The following is a 10620-nucleotide window of genomic DNA, read 5'->3' on the forward strand; positions in this document are numbered from 1 at the left end:
GATAAATACAACTTTGACGTCGCGTGGGGACTACTGCCGTAATTTCGAATATCATCTCCGTCGCGGACAATGCTTTATAAAGAAACACTTATAAATTAGCTTGAAATGTAAAAAATCAACATGAGTTTTAGGTTTCAATGTCTTTTGAGTTGTGATTAGTTTTTGGGTGTTGGAATCGTGTGGTAAACGGGCATGTCTGAACTTGCTGGTTTCACCTTGAGGAAGTTTAAGTTACAAGTAATCGAAATGACTTATTGTAAATTTCCTGATGTTGTTTACCAATGGGGGCTGAAGTTCTCGAGTTCACACTCGGCTGAGAGCGTTGCGGAAATTAAATTGCCTTAAGAAAACACAGTACTTTTCATTCAAAATTCCATATGAATTTGCCGGGATTTGATACGGATACGGATGCTTAAACGTATGAAGTAGTGGTAGAGATGGTGATGTTATATCATGTGTTATGGACGGTAGTGACGCTTACAATTACTGCCAATGTGGCCATGTTAATGGTGGTGATTATGATAGCACTGTGGATCATGGTGGCGATGTAATGATGTCATTAGTACTGATGATCGTCTTGAAAATCTTTCTGTTGATGTATTTGTCTTGAAAACAACTGTGCAAAGAATTAATGTCCCTACATCACAAGTCTCGAAACGAACAGTTTTACTTGACGTGTAGGACCACATTATAGGCCTACTAGTGGATAAGTAAGTGGTAGAGTTGGTAGTGACAGTGATTCATTTATTATTAAAGCTGTCATTGCTAGCAGAGCCAGGGATCCGTGTTCACACTCAGAAAGGACGACGACCCGCGGATGGTCATTGATTACGAATGAAACAACAACGTCCAGTCTTGTATAACTTGTTAGTTATGACAGCTTCTCAACGGAATAGTTTTATGACTCGATGTCACTAAACCTTAACAGTTTTTGCTTTATTACATGCTGTATACAGGGTGATTTAAAACCTCTGCGACAAACTCTGAAGGGTGATAGATCTAACAATAAGGAACCCTTTTTGTTAAACAACGTATGTCTTTTGAAGCGTCGTTTCAAAGTTACCGTTGAAAATGTTTTTGCGCGGGCGTACGTCAATGTATGCGAATGTGTGCACCCCTGTTTGTGTATTGAGATGTTTGTAAGAGACGTGAAGGATTGTTGCTGTTGTTTGTTTACGTTTAATGCTCAATACCTTTTCCTTTCAGTTCAGTATAATCATCAATTGAGAATGGATGTCTACGCGGTCTTTCACCAATGTGCCGGGGACGAAGAGACCCATCGTCTCGAAGGCGCTGATAAAGTCGAGCAAACATTGTGTGGTGAGGATGATTTCTGTTTTGAAACTGTTGTTTGTACATGTGGAGAGCTCTTCTTCCGTTTCCGCGAGCCTCCCCATAACACATTACCACAGGACAGGGCACATTACGTGATTCTGAGAAATGAGCGCTGTGTGCTGTAAAGAGCGGTTCTTGCGAGCGTGGTGACGTATGCATACTGTACGTCATTCAGTGTCGGTACAATGGTGGCTCTGCAATATGATGGCGAACTTTGAAGACGGAGCTTCCGCTCATACATTAAAGCGGCTGATGAACATGATAATGATGATGATAAGTACTGTATCACAGAATATTCCGAAATGACATTAGTAATGCAGTATTTTTGTTTAATATAACCTAACTGATTAAGAAGTTCAATATCCAACGACATTATTCTTTACAACATGCTACTGAATATGACAAATATGTTGGTAATGAACGCCATAAATTAATACAACAACTTAAAGAAAATGTCTCAGGTACTTTATATCAGAGTATCCATTTCATATTTATATTGCATTATAAGTTATTATACATTTACTAATATATAATTTTAAATAATACAAGTATTATGTTATATCACAGTATACTATATTACAGTTTATGATATATCATATATCATATCATATGTCATGTCATATTATATTATATTATATTATATTATATTATATTATATTATATTATATTATATTATATTATATTATATTATGTATTAACAGGATGATAATAATGCACTTAGTGAATCGGCTATGAGAATTAGCTACAAAATTTGCCACGAAATTGCAAGGGAATTGAAAACATTCAACGAAGGTGAATTCAGCAAGCGATGTTTAATTATATTGGCAGGTGAACTCTGTCCACAGCAAGAGGAGAAGTGGAAGCCCTGCGCCCGTCTCGTAGAACCGTGGTGAGGAGATTGCAGTATGTGCGTATGGGTTATGTAAATAAGCCTTATGATTGTGTGTGTGCATAGAGCGAAGTTTATTTCATTAAATTAATAAGGGTGTTATAAAGTTTGTACTGTACAATGGATTGATGTAATAACCTTACAAACTATTATGTACTGACAGACTGAATGACTAGAACAACCGTGGCTCTTGTTATATTAATGCAGGGAAGGTAGCTGTAATGCGAGTCCGCCACTGCGTGAGCGTTCTGCTCTGGCTTGGAATTGAAGTGCCTTTCGGAGCGAGAGCAGCTCTGGCCGGATATATGGAGCCGCTCTCATGCCCGGCCCTGCATTACCATGTCGGCTATCTCTGAAAAAGTGTAGACATCCATTCTCATTTGATAATTAGACTGAACTGAAAGGAAAAGGTATTGAACATTAAACGTAAACGAACAAAAACAACTCTTCTCGTCTCTTACAAACATCTCAACAAACAAACAGCGGTACACACATTCGCATACATTGATATACGCCCGCGCAAAAAAACATTTTCAACGGTAACTTCGAAACGAAAGTCAAAAGACATAATTGTTTAACAAAAAGTTTAAAAAAGTTTTATTGTTAGCACCCCTCAGAGTTTGTCGCAGAAGTTTTGAATCACTCTGTATTTAATGACTTTAGTTTTAATGGTTCTTTCCTTACTTCATATAAGAGTGATTCAAATATTTTGCGGGTTATCTTGCGATAGACAAATAGAATTCATAACATATTGTAATATGTTACTAGTCATCGATGTATGCAGTAGAGAGGAAAAGGAATTAGACATTCAATTTCATTATCTTCTAGCTTAGTTGCATTTTGAGTGATGCCTTATTGGTGTCACGTGAGGTACAACTCTGTCTTCGAACTGTTGACTGAACAACAATGTCATTAACGTTTAGTGCCGACTTTTATGTAACCCAAACTGTGGAAGAGTTTTAGATGAAGTAGGACCGGTGACGGTCACAAAATCCTTTTAATGGACGCCGCACTTCTTTAATGCCATTGCATAAGGATTACATCGCAGTTTAAATCACCCTTTTTATCATTATTACTAACGTGTGAATTTCGACACTTGACACTGGATAAAAAATAAAATGGGAGTAGGTTCTGTATAAATGTGGGAGCTTTCGAAATTATCTCACTTAATAGTTGAAACAATTACCAATGGTACACAATGTTGCGTTTTTTTTTTACTTTTAACTTGCTGCAGCTATCTTAATGTTCGCCAGGAAAGTAGAAGTATAATACCACACATTAACAGCGTCTATAGCTTACTGTTAACGCGCTGAACTTTCATCCAGAGGATTTATGGAATTTATGGTGAACAATGACTGGAGTGTGTTGTTTTATAGGGCTACTACCGTTTCCCCCTTTCTTTCCATTAACACTCTACACCTCTCCTTCATTTCATCCATCATCAACGCTAGTTAAACCCAGGCTGGGATGAAGTCTTGGGGATAACACGAATTTACGATGCCACACGTAGTATAGTTTGTAAGGACTTGGAGTTCCGCTCCTTGCTGTTTATCAGGCATTGTATTGTATTGTATTGTATTGTATTGTATTGTATTGTATTTATTAACATTCCATGGTATCCATACATTGCTTACAGATAGAATATGGAACAAGTCAAAAAACTTAATACTATTATAAAGTCTTAATTTATAGTCACAGTCTAGATGAAATATATACAGACAAGATTTACAATATAGTCTACTAGTACAACACAAAGTTTTAGTATCAATTTCATGAAGTGTTATTGAATGTCATGAATTCACCTACAGAATAGAAGGCGTGAGAAATTAGGTACTTCTTTAATTTGCCCTAAATAATTTTATGTTTTGAGTTTCATTTTTTATGTCGATAGGGAGGTTATTAAAAATTTTTACTGCCATATAACGCACTCCTTTTTGATAGCACGATAGACTTGCTGATGGAGTATGAAAGTCATTTTTGACGTGTATTTATGCTATGAACTGTTGAATTAGTTACAAAGTTTTCACGATTACATACGAGGAAGACTATTAATGAAAAGATATACTGACAAGCCATGGGCATTATTTGTAGTTTTTTTAAAATAGTCCTACACGATTCCCTAGATTTGGCATCTATTATTATTCTAATTACTCTTTTTTGTAATAGAAATATATTGTTACTATCTGTGGAATTTCCCCAGAATATTATTCCAAAACTCATTACCTAGTGGAAGTATGCAAAGTATATTGTTTTTAAGGTATTGATATTTACTATCTTTTGCATAGATGTAATAGCAAAACAAGCTTAATTTAGTTTGTGGGTAATTTCTTTAATATGATTTTTCCAATTTAACACATTATCGATTTTTAAGCCAAGAAATTTGGTTGTTGTTGTTTCTAATAGGGATCTATTATTAATTATTGCGCTAGAAATTTGCGACGATGAATTTGGACAGGATTTAAATTGAATTATGTTAGTTTTGTTACAATTTAATACTAAATTATTGACTGAGAACCAGTTACATATTTTGAAGAGAATTTCCTCTGTTGAGGATTGGAATGTGTTGGAGTTATTGGCTGTAATTACTATACTTGTGTCATCTACAAATAATATGGGATGACCTATATATTTTATTAGGGGGGCAAGATCATTTATAAACACTAGAGTTTGGGAATGGAACCTGACTCTGATAGGACTAAGGAAGGATGGCCCACCTGTCATCATAGGATTCAAAATTGTCACCCAGGCTACCATTCGGACATTGGAACAATCATGGCATAAAGGGTGAATCTAATTCAACCGACAAACTTCCGGGAGTTGTAGAGGACACCCGACTCAATAATTATAGATAAGAAACCAGTTGTTCACAAGATACATGGTGTTAACTATTTTTTATTTTGAAACTAATTTATACTTCACCACCCTACTTTTAACTTTACTTGTAACACAAGCATAATTATTTTAAGAAACTATAATTAGTTAACAAAAAACTGAATTGTTATTTACTAATAAATGGCCTTTAAGGAACCCGGAGGTTCATTACCACCCTCATATAACCCCACCATCGGTCCCTATCCTGTGCAAGATTTATCCAATCTCTATCATCATATCCCACCTCCCTCAAATCCATTTTAATATTATCCCCCCATCTATGCCTTGGCCTCTCCAAAGGTATTTTTCTCTCAGGTCTTCTAACTAACACTCTATACGCATTTCTGTATTCACTCATACGTGCTACATGCCCTGCCCGTCTCAAAGGTCTGGAGTTCCTAATTATGTTAGGTGAAGAATGCAATGCGTGCAGTTCTGCGTTGTGCAACTTTCTCCATTCTCCTGTAACTTCATCCCTCTTAACCCTAAATATTTTCCTAAGCAATTCTCTACGGTTCCGAAAAAAATCCAACAGCTATATTAAATCATTGTGTGTAATACGTTAGTATGATAGTGGTATTTTAGATAATTGAGATTAGACTCAAAAGAGGACGTTTGATCTCACTGATAAGGAAATTATGATCATTATCACCATCCCACCATCACCGTCATCATCACCATCACCACCAATACTATCATCAAGCCTTAGATTCTTACATTTTAATCTATATTTTTTGTAGCAAAGGTAACTGTATTTGATGTGAATATTCCTCAGTTGACTAGGATCTTATATATTGGGTATGAACAAACTCAGTCCCATAGTTGAGCAGAAATCAGTCGAACAGAAGAACATCCGGAGTGTGCAATTGCAATACGTTATTTGTCAAAAATAGCTCTTCTGTATCAGAAATCTTGCATTTCCGTGGAAATTGTGAATTCACAGATTTTTGTTAGCAACGTCACAATATTTTCTCTATATTGCGTATAGATAAAATATTAACATTAATACGGATTATATTTTTCAGTACCATTCCCTACACTACACTTACACGAACACTTAACATACACTTACCCTAATACACGACATAACTCTTCACAGATACACATCATGCATAACATGGCCCGCCGAAGTGGTGTACAATTTGAAAATGGGCCACAGTTCTGCCATCTATCCGCATTATGCGGAACCCGAATCACGCAAAGTGAAGTCAGTAGGCATTAGACACACACACATATTTCTCAGTAATTTACCTCGTAAATCGCTCTAATCCACGTTCATGCAAACATTTGGAGCCTTCTTACAATGTGACCGGTATTTCATCTTTGGCATATCCTGTGAAATGTGTGGAAAAGAAAGTTGTGGTGCAGGTTTTATCGACGTTCTTCGTTTTTCTTTCCTAATTTCATTAAAAAATTTTACATTAGCGTAATCACATTAGCTTATAATCTTTAATCAGAATCCGTTGTTTAAAAGTTAAGATTAAAATTAATAGTTACAGAATAAGAAATGATTCGGCGTCAGTATTAAAGCTTTGGTTTTTCTGATCCGACGCATGCGGCGTGCGAGGTACGAGGCCCGCCTCGCACAAATCCGGACTACAGGAGAGATAGCGAGTGGTTTCTATAACTGAGAAGTGCGCAGACCTCGCATCTCACAGTTATAGAAACCACTCACTATCTCTCGTGTAGTCCGGATTTGTGCGAGGCGGGCCTCGCACCTCGCACGTCGCATGCGTCGGTTCAGAAAAACCAAGGCTTTACTGTGGAGGATCTCTCATGTTATTTCCTCTGTCAACTGTTCGCCGTAGAAACCTATAGTGTTGATCTCCTGGAAAAAATGATATGATGCAGCAGTTACCATTGCTATCTGCTTCTGCAGTAAGGATAACCGGCCGTGTACTAACAATACGGTACCTACACTATTCCAAAGCCGAATTTGTTTATCACATATGTATTTTATTTTTATACCCTAAATTTTCACTAGATTCTGCAGAGTTTTTTTTTTGTAGTTTCAATTGTCCATCCAAAACATTAATTCAATTACGAGGGACCAGATTTCATCGAGTACTTCGCTTCAGGTCTATCTTCGATTCTGATTCCATCACTACCGCCAGTCCCGATCTTACATATTCTGCATAACTTCTGTTGTTTAAGGGTTTGTTAAATAAAGCATTGTCTTGACCGAGTATGAAGAAGGTGTTGAACTTTAAGATGGAATTGGCATTTGTATAAAGGGACTCCAAGGCTGGGTTACTACGGTTTATTTCCCAAGGGAAGCGGCCGGCGCCTTGCGTTGCACCACAGAGAGACAACTTGAGGGCGACGGCTGTTTGCATCGAATACTGACGGGATCAGTTCACGGATTTTCTGCAGATAGAAATTAATATGTATCGTGATGTGAAGTATAGCATGATTTTTATGACATTATTCATAGGACGTGACAGAATATGACAAATGTGGATACATTTGACATAGAGTATTATACTCAGATGTGATATGTTACATTTTTGCACGATCATGTTTTTTGCTGTATTTACGGCTATTGTTATTAGGCCTTGAAAATTAAAATTCCCACACAGAAACTTGTTGCTAGAGAAACCAGTCTTCATAACATAAAACTATACTGAAATAGTTTACTAAAGATTTTGTGCGAGATCGTGCGTATTTGCTTGGTTTCCGCACAAAAGCAATCCGCGGAAAGTCTAAAATTCCACATTCAGTATTCCCAACCGAACACACACAACAATTTCCCTCTTCTTACCGCTTAAGTGACATATTGATTTTACTGCTTTAGGCTTTTAACATATTAGGCCTATTTTTAGAGACGTTCAATATAGTAATAATTATTAATGGAAACTTACCACTGCAATTTCACCTAAATTGCACTGTTAATTATTGTTTTTAAATATTTGCAAAAATTAAGTAAACTCTACAACTCCACTAAAGTTACTGCATTCGTGATGCAAGTAACACATTAAGGAAGCCGTGAAAAAATCAACAAGATTCCAGACTCATCATAGACTGGGAAAAAAAAAAGACAGATGTATACCACGGCCTGCTGGAGTATAGTAAACACAGAAAACATTTTAAAGCAACAGTGTTGAAGATAGATATTTTTGTGTTGCAAACTTGCCGTCATTGAACAGAAACCAAGATGGAGATTTCATTGCAACTAATTAGAAATTCCTCTTTCAGGTATGTAATAAACGATCTTCGCACAAAATAATGTACGATACACGAGCGGTATGTTTTCTTTCAATTCTCGGAAATTAAAAAAGCTCAACTACGTTTCGCTTTTTCAAACTTTTCCTCGAACATGAAAACTTCAACATACCGCTCTTGTAACGCATATTACTATTATTAGTTTTGGTCCTGCAGAATAATATGTGTTATGGTAACAGTTAATACTTGAGGAGAAAAATTCGCTCCGGCGCCGGGGATCGAACCCGGGCCCTTAGTTCTACGTACCAAGCGCTCTCACCATTGAGCTACGCCGAAGTCCAATACAGAGCACCGGATCGAACTCCCCTCCTCCAGTGTTATTTCCCTTAGTGGCCTGACTCCAAGTTGGGGATATATGTTGACGTTTATATGCAAGTCAACTGCCATTATTACAAGGAGAGCACTCAGCCGAGTGACTAATGGCCGGGATTCCACAGTAAAGTGCACAGCAATCTGTACAGAAATATGCACTGCTATCTATAAGAATTTACTAAAGGTTTTATTATTTTTGGTCCTACAGAATAATATCTCTTATGGTAACAATTAATATTTGAGGAGAAAAATTCGGTCCGGCATATTTTCTATTGCCGGTAGTTTAAATTCTGAAAATTCAAATTATTCTAGATTTCTGAACCGATTACTGGAAGCTAATGAAATTTGAACGTACTAATAATAGATTAATATCAGTATTAATTTTAATACATGATAGTTATTTTGTGTTGCTTTGTGTTGTGGTTACAAGACAAGGTCGTAGTCAGTTAGGCTAAGTGTAAATAAATATAACATTTCGTGTAGTTCATACCCTTGGGTAATCGATAGAAATACCATTCTACATCTTAATTAATTTCTTTCGTGTTTAGTCTTTTATTACAATAATGTAGTAACTATTCTTAAGCATACATTTCAAAGTGGCATTCGTTTTCGGAATTTGTACTAATCAGTTCACGTGATCAAACAGAATACATTTTCAGGTTAGGTCTCGTGAATCGTAAACTGTTTCATCAAAGCAATTAATTTCATGTTCTCAGACAAAATACATTTTAATATTAGATCATACACTAATCTACTAACTACTAACATAATGTGCGACAGGTCCAGAAGGAAAAAATACTCTTTCACAATTATTGAACCATTTAGAAAACACCTCCCCAACATAAAGATGAGATGTGGTAAATAAGCAAGACATCGTTATTCTTAATACCTTATTATTATTGTTATTGTTATTGTTGTTATTATTATTATTATTATTATTATTATTATTATTATTATTATTATTATAGTAGCCTACATGTAATTGTGATTTTACCCTATTTTGGTGATATCTGGTATTAGTTGTCAACACTGAAGAGATGGCAAAATTAGCCTTTTAGTGTGCTATTCATAGACATTTCCCTAGCCCGCGCTACGAGCGTGCTAAACTATTCCCGGCTATCGACTGGTTACTTGTATGGGATTCATCGCTAACACTGGTTTATGAATACGAAAAACGTTAGTTCGCTGATCATCCACCGGAAACCCGCGCTAAGAATGTCTATGAATACGGCCCTTAGGAACTGCTCTTACATGATCCTCACTATAGTTGAGGTAATAAAATTTGTTTTGTTTTGTTTTGTTGCATTTCTGAAATCTTCTGCATGTTGAAATTGTGGCCAAAAACGCTATGACTCCAGCTCCTGTGAGTGAAAATCTCTACATATACAATTAATTTTTAAACAACATTACAACTTAAAGAAGAGATTTCAATTTCGAACCTCTTGAATTTAAAACTAGCACTCTTTTAGTTTCAGCCATTTTGTCGAGAATAATTCTGTCTCTTGCAGAAAACAATAGCCTACTCTATGTTCTTCAGTGTATCAATCTTCTCCAGAAAGCGAGTTACCCTGTGAGGATTTTGTGAATGCCAGTCCGAGTCTTCCTTCTCCTTCAACGGTTCGTCGACGTCAGTCTGACGGCCTTCTTTCCTGGTCACCGTTTCTCATCATCTGTCTACATCAGGATCAATGGAATTCCATCCCAGAGTGACGCCAAGATGGGTAGCGAAACCTTAACTGCCATCGTCTGTAGTACTATAGATAATACGTACCAGCGGCATGCGGACGCCATCAAAGTTACTGTCCAATTTCAAGCCTTTGTGACTGAACACGGAATGCGCAACTACAGAAATGATCTGAATCTTCCAACATTGTTTAAAAAGGGAAAGGGCTAACGTAAGCCAGGGAAACAGTAGCCTACTCATTTGTGTTATATGAAACGTCAAATGTTAATTAACTTTGATATAGATTGGATCGGGGGAAGATGCCTCA

General features: G+C 36.5%; 1 non-coding gene across 1 annotated transcript; it reads right to left on the reverse strand.

The window, feature by feature from the left end:
* Positions 1–8520: 8520 nt before the first annotated feature.
* Positions 8521–8593, reverse strand: TRNAT-CGU (transfer RNA threonine (anticodon CGU)). Its single transcript has one exon. It is a non-coding gene; the product is annotated as a tRNA-Thr (tRNA).
* Positions 8594–10620: the final 2027 nt, after the last annotated feature.

This window comes from Periplaneta americana, chromosome 1 (assembly GCF_040183065.1).
Source record: "Periplaneta americana isolate PAMFEO1 chromosome 1, P.americana_PAMFEO1_priV1, whole genome shotgun sequence".
NCBI lineage: Eukaryota > Metazoa > Arthropoda > Insecta > Blattodea > Blattidae > Periplaneta > Periplaneta americana.